Raw genomic sequence first — 7,500 nt, 5'->3', positions numbered from 1 at the left:
ACTAAAAATTAATCCCATTATATTTAAGTTAAGTTAATTATGCCATTAAGTTTAATATAACTCAATGACTTGCACATATGTTAGACTCCTTGGTCCGTGTTTCAAGACGGGTCCCGAAGGTATCCTGAATCTTTCGCATTGTTAATCATATAAATGCATACAAATAAATATTAATATCATAGATATTAAATTTTTTGTAAAATTCAAAAAATGAATTTTAGCATTATATATAATAAAATCTATCAACACTTTATCAAATCATTAGTATTTATTTTATGTTAATATGCTTAAAAAGCAAATTAATTTAAATAAACTTAATATCACCAATGATCTTTTGATAAATACTTTATTATGTTAATAGATTACAATGTCCTTATATGAAAAAAATGCACATTATTTTTTTAATTATTTAATGATGAATTTTTCATAATGGATATTCAGGTTCATCGGGCTTAACCTCTAAGCAGTTTCACGTACTATTTAACTCTCTATTCAGAGTTCTTTTCAACTTTCCCTCACGGTACTTGTTTACTATCGGTCTCATGGTTATATTTAGTTTTAGATGGAGTTTACCACCCACTTAGTGCTGCACTATCAAGCAACACGACTCTTTGGAAATATCTTTCTAGTAATCATTAACGTTATACGGGCCTGGCACCCTCTATGGGTAAATGGCCTCATTTAAGAAGGACTTAAATCGTTAATTTCTCATACTAGATATTAAGATATTCCATACACTGCATCTCACATTTGACATATAGACAAAGTGACTTAGTGCTGAACTATTTTCTTTTCGCTCGCCGCTACTAAGAAAATCCTTGTTAGTTTCTTTTCCTCCCCTCATTAATATGCTTAAATTCAGGGGGTAATCCCATATGAGTTGAGGTTGTTTTAATATTCTTTTTTTATCTTCTCACAATTTAATAAAAAAATTATATCATCTTTTCATCTCTATTTTTCTTTTCTCCTTTTATATATTGTAAATATATAAAAATAATAATAATGTAAAATGAGGCAATCCTAGAATAAAAAAATTAATTTTTATGCTAGACATTCCTCCTTTTAATTACATATATAAATTATTATTTTATATATATATATAAATAATATGAAAATTTTTTGTAAAGAATACTTAGATTCAATATTTTCATCATTTCATTTTATTTGAGAGGATTTTTTTTTTAAAGAATATATAATAAATAAAATTCATTATATATCTTTATTTTTTTTGCTATTAATATTATGAATTATTTAAAATCCAATAATATACACATTTGCTTAAATTCAATTATTTTTATAAAAGAATAAGCAACTTATTTAGCATAGTCTTACAACCCTCAACCATATGTAGTCCAAGCAGTACTTTAAAATTGAATTTAATGTACATAACAGCATGGACTGCGATATGCGTTCAAAATGTCGATGTTCATGTGTCCTGCAGTTCACACGATGACGCACAGTTTGCTGCGTTCTTCATCGACCCATGAGCCAAGTGATCCACCGCTTAGAGTATTTTTTTATTTATTTTTATTTATAACAAATGTCAATTTTTTTTTGCATATATTAATTGAAAGAGTAAAATTAAATAATATTAATAATATATAAATTGATTTTCTTTCAATAATATATATCAAATATATTTAACTCTAAACATTTTTATTAAGTTGCGAATGTCTTAGTTCAACAATAATACAGTGGTGGTATTTATTATGATTCAATTATTTTGTATTTTTTTAATCATTTTATGTATATATAATAATATAATAAATATATACCACTTTTGTTATTGTGAACAAATTAACTTATCATTCAATCAAATGAATAATAAGTACAACTTTTTATTTTCATGTTTAAAGGTTTTTAAAAGAAAAAAATAAGAAAAAACATTACAAAATGTACCATCATATATTATATTTAATATGATATAATTGATGGATCACAAATTGAATGAAAAAGAATAAAAAGAATTATGGATTCAAAATAATTATATAAATTTTTTTTTTTTTTCTTTTTTTTTTTTTTTTTTTTTTCTTTTTGTTCGTTTGTTTGCTTGTCTGTTTGTTTGTTTGTTTGTTTGTTTTTCTTACGGATATGGAACACAATAATGATCCTTCCGCAGGTTCACCTACGGAAACCTTGTTACGACTTTTACTTCCTCTAAATAATCAAGTTCGGTCAACTTTTGCGAAACAACCGTGACACACGAGGCGTCACAGTGATCACGTCCGGAGACCTCACTAAATAATTCAATCGGTAGTAGCGACGGGCGGTATGTACAAAGGGCAGGGACTTAATCAATGCGAGTTAATAACTCGCACTTACTGGGAATTCCAAGTTCATGTGAACAGTTTCAGTTCACAATCCCAAGCATGAAAGTGGTTCAGCGGTTTACCCGGACCTCTCGGTCTAGGAAATACACGTTGATACTTTCATTGTAGCGCGCGTGCAGCCCAGGACATCTAAGGGCATCACAGACCTGTTATTGCTCAATCTCGTTACTGCTAGACGCAATTTGTCCATTTAAGAAGCTAGTGTCCTTATAATGGGACAAACCAACAGGTACGACTCCACTTATATAAACACATTCAAACACTTGTACATTCAAGATGTACGCATGAAAGAAGGCTATATAAGTTTCAACATCATAATCCTGAAAGCATCTATTTAATATATTTGAGTCTCGTTCGTTATCGGAATTAACCAGACAAATCACTCCACGAACTAAGAACGGCCATGCACCACCACCCATAGATTCGAGAAAGAGCTATCAATCTGTCTTACACGCTTATGTTCGGACCTGGTAAGTTTTCCCGTGTTGAGTCAAATTAAGCCGCAGGCTCCACTCCTGGTGGTGCCCTTCCGTCAATTCCTTTAAGTTTCAGCTTTGCAACCATACTTCCCCCGGAGCCCAAAAGCTTTGGTTTCCCGGGAAGCGACTGAGAGAGCCATAGTAGTAGCTACACCCAATTGCTAGCTGGCATCGTTTATGGTTAGAACTAGGGCGGTATCTGATCGCCTTCGAACCTCTAACTTTCGTTCTTGATTAATGAAAACATCTTTGGCAAATGCTTTCGCTTAAGTTAGTCTTACGACGGTCCAAGAATTTCACCTCTCGCGTCGTAATACTAATGCCCCCAAACTGCTTCTATTAATCATTACCTCTTGATCTAAAAACCAATGAAAGTAGAACAGAGGTCTTATTTCATTATTCCATGCACAAAATATTCAGGCATTTGGAGCCTGCTTTAAGCACTCTAATTTGTTCAAAGTAATTGTACCGGCCCACAACAACACTCGATGAAGAGCACTGAAGTAGGTTTAAATAGGAGGAATATATAAAAAATACATTGTATTAATTATATATAAGAACTCCACCGGTAATACGCTTACATACATAAGGTAATGTACATACCACAATATATAGTTGTACTACCCGTATGAAGCACAAATTCAACTACGAACGTTTTAACCGCAACAACTTTAATATACGCTATTGGAGCTGGAATTACCGCGGCTGCTGGCACCAGACTTGCCCTCCAATAGGTCCTTGTTAAAGGATTTAAAGTGTACTCATTCCAATTACAGGGCCTCGGATATGAGTCCTGTATTGTTATTTTTCGTCACTACCTCCCCGAACTGGGAGTGGGTGATTTACGCGCCTGCTGCCTTCCTTAGATGTGGTAGCCGTTTCTCAGGCTCCCTCTCCGGAATCGAACCCTGATTCCCCGTTACCCGTTGCAACCATGGTAGTCCTAGATACTACCATCAAAAGTTGATAGGGCAGACATTTGAAAGATCTGTCGTCGGTACGGGACCATACGATCTGCAAGTTATCTAGAGTTCAACCAATTTAACGATCAAATGATCGCTTGGTTTTAGTCTAATAAAAGCACACGTTCCATAAGGTCCGTGTTTATATTGCATGTATTAGCTCTAGAATTACCACAGTTATCCAAGTAACTGTTAACGATCTATGGAACCATAACTGATATAATGAGCCTTTTGCGGTTTCACTTTTAATTTGTTTGTACTTAGACATGCATGGCTTAATCTTTGAGACAAGCATATAACTACTGGCAGGATCAACCAGAATAATATTTTTATTTATATATATTTTTCTTTGTTTTTCATATTTGAAAATTTCATAAATTACGGTGTATATAAAAAGTAAAGGGGCGACCCCCCTTTAGCTTTTCTTATCAAAATTCAAAAACCGTTTTTTATGAAAAAGAATTTTCGTTCTCTATATTATATATTTTATATAAAAATATAAGAACGATATTTCTTCTTAATATTTGTCAATTTTCAAATAATTTATCATTCTTAATAACATTTTACTTTTTTTTCAAATGCATTTTTAATGTAATAATTTCATATATTACATAATTTTTCTCTTTGAATTGAAATTAATAATTTCATAATTCTATTTTTTAATCATAAATATATATGATTGAAAAAATTTTCTCCTCTTTTCCTTTGTTTAAAATTTAATTTTTCTTATAAATTTTTGTTTTTCTTATTTTTTTCTCTTCATCATCTGTTTAATTTCCTGTATTTATATACAAGAAACAAACAGTTGAGGATAATTTCTATGTAATGCTAGTATAGAATATAAAATTTTGAATTCAAAAATTTATTTCTATTTAAACTAACTATAGAAAACCAGGAATAAAATACAATAACACCAATATGCCATAACATGTTAGTATAGAATATAGATTCTTCATATATGTATATATATTCGAAAATTTTTTCTATTTAAACTAACGTATGGAAAACCAGGAATAAAATCATAATATTACCAGTTTAATATGGCTCAAATTCGAGTTTCATATAGTTATGATTCGATTTATATGCTTCAATATCATTGGTTAGTTAACTTTTGATATTTTCATATTATATCACATGCCTTCACCGTGAGTGTTTTTTGCCATGCACACCTCACATTGTCAAAAATGTATGGGAAAAATTCATTTCAATACATTTCAGTTTGATTTGAAATGTCTTTATTATATATTTTAATGGCAATATGCCAAGGTTATATTCCATAAAATGTTAGTATAGAATATAGATTCTTCATATATGTATATATATTCGAGAATTTTTTTCTATTTAAACTAACGTATGGAAAACCAGGCATAAAATCACAATATTACCAGTTTAATATGGCTCAAATTCGAGTTTCATATAGTTATGATTCGATTTATATGTTTCAATATCATTGGTTAGTTAACTTTTGATATTTTCATATTATATCACATGCCTTCACCGTGAGTGTTTTTTGCCATGCACACCTCACATTGTCAAAAATGTATGGGAAAAATTCATTTCAATACATTTCAGTTTGATTTGAAATGTCTTTATTATATATTTTAGTGCCAATATGCCAAGGTTATATTCCATAACATGTTAGTATTAGAATATAGATTCTTCATATATGTATATATATTCGAAAATTTTTTCTATTTAAACTAACGTATGGAAAACCAGGCATAAAATCACAATATTACCAGTTTAATATGGCTTAAATTCGAGTTTCATATAGTTATGATTCGATTTATATGCTTCAATATCATTGGTTAGTTAACTTTTGATATTTTCATATTATTTCACATGCCTTCACCGTGAGTGTTTTTTGCCATGCACACCTCACATTGTCAAAAATGTATGGGAAAAATTCATTTCAATACATTTCAGTTTGATTTGAAATGTCTTTATTATATATTTTAGTGCCAATATGCCAAGGTTATATTCCATAACATGTTAGTATTAGAATATAGATTCTTCATATATGTATATATATTCGAAAATTTTTTCTATTTAAACTAACGTATGGAAAACCAGGCATAAAATCACAATATTACCAGTTTAATATGGCTTAAATTCGAGTTTCATATAGTTATGATTCGATTTATATGCTTCAATATCATTGGTTAGTTAACTTTTGATATTTTCATATTATATTTCACATGCCTTCACCGTGAGTGTTTTTTGCCATGCACACCTCACATTGTCAAAAATGTATGGGAAAAATTCATTTCAATACATTTCAGTTTGATTTGAAATGTCTTTATTATATATTTTAATGGCAATATGCCAAGGTTATATTCCATAAAATGTTAGTATAGAATATAGATTCTTCATATATGTATATATATTCGAGAATTTTTTTCTATTTAAACTAACGTATGGAAAACCAGGCATAAAATCACAATATTACCAGTTTAATATGGCTTAAATTCGAGTTTCATATAGTTATGATTCGATTTATATGCTTCAATATCATTGGTTAGTTAACTTTTGATATTTTCATATTATATCACATGCCTTCACCGTGAGTGTTTTTTGCCATGCACACCTCACATTGTCAAAAATGTATGGGAAAAATTCATTTCAATACATTTCAGTTTGATTTGAAATGTCTTTATTATATATTTTAGTGCCAATATGCCAAGGTTATATTCCATAACTCTCTATTTAAACTAACGTATGGAAAACCAGGCATAAAATCACAATATTACCAGTTTAATATGGCTCAAATTCGAGTTTCATATAGTTATGATTCGATTTATATGCTTCAATATCATTGGTTAGTTAACTTTTGATATTTTCATATTATATCACATGCCTTCACCGTGAGTGTTTTTTGCCATGCACACCTCACATTGTCAAAAATGTATGGGAAAAATTCATTTCAATACATTTCAGTTTGATTTGAAATGTCTTTATTATATATTTTAGTGCCAATATGCCAAGGTTATATTCCATAACTCTCTATTTAAACTAACGTATGGAAAACCAGGCATAAAATCACAATATTACCAGTTTAATATGGCTTAAATTCGAGTTTCATATAGTTATGATTCGATTTATATGCTTCAATATCATTGGTTAGTTAACTTTTGATATTTTCATATTATATCACATGCCTTCACCGTGAGTGTTTTTTGCCATGCACACCTCACATTGTCAAAAATGTATGGGAAAAATTCATTTCAATACATTTCAGTTTGATTTGAAATGTCTTTATTATATATTTTAGTGCCAATATGCCAAGGTTATATTCCATAACTTTCTATTTAAACTAACGTATGGAAAACCAGGCATAAAATCACAATATTACCAGTTTAATATGGCTCAAATTCGAGTTTCATATAGTTATGATTCGATTTATATGCTTCAATATCATTGGTTAGTTAACTTTTGATATTTTCATATTATATCACATGCCTTCACCGTGAGTGTTTTTTGCCATGCACACCTCACATTGTCAAAAATGTATGGGAAAAATTCATTTCAATACATTTCAGTTTGATTTGAAATGTCTTTATTATATATTTTAGTGCCAATATGCCAAGGTTATATTCCATAACTCTCTATTTAAACTAACGTATGGAAAACCAGGCATAAAATCACAATATTACCAGTTTAATATGGCTTAAATTCGAGTTTCATATAGTTATGATTCGATTTATATGCTTCAATATCATTGGTTAGTTA

The 7,500-nt window shown here is 29.8% G+C and overlaps 2 non-coding genes and 1 pseudogene across 2 annotated transcripts in view; all 3 read right to left on the bottom strand.

Moving 5' to 3' along the window:
• The window catches only part of LOC129252110 (large subunit ribosomal RNA), a 3,986-nt gene extending 3,097 nt beyond the window's left edge, over positions 1-889 (bottom strand). The window contains exon 1 of the ribosomal RNA XR_008583261.1: positions 1-889. This exon is cut by the window's left edge and continues 3,097 nt beyond it. This is a non-coding gene — a ribosomal RNA (large subunit ribosomal RNA).
• A 442-nt stretch (positions 890-1,331) lies between these two features.
• Positions 1,332-1,512, bottom strand: LOC129252093 (5.8S ribosomal RNA; annotated as a pseudogene).
• Positions 1,513-2,102: 590 nt separating this feature from the next.
• Positions 2,103-4,093, bottom strand: LOC129252108 (small subunit ribosomal RNA). The gene has a single exon (XR_008583259.1). It is a non-coding gene; the product is annotated as a small subunit ribosomal RNA (ribosomal RNA).
• Positions 4,094-7,500: the final 3,407 nt, after the last annotated feature.

The sequence above is a fragment of the Anastrepha obliqua genome, unplaced genomic scaffold, assembly GCF_027943255.1.
Source record: "Anastrepha obliqua isolate idAnaObli1 unplaced genomic scaffold, idAnaObli1_1.0 ptg000151c, whole genome shotgun sequence".
NCBI classification, from domain to species: domain Eukaryota; kingdom Metazoa; phylum Arthropoda; class Insecta; order Diptera; family Tephritidae; genus Anastrepha; species Anastrepha obliqua.
Note: the sequence above shows the minus strand (reverse complement) of the source record. Positions and strands in the feature narration are given on the sequence as shown.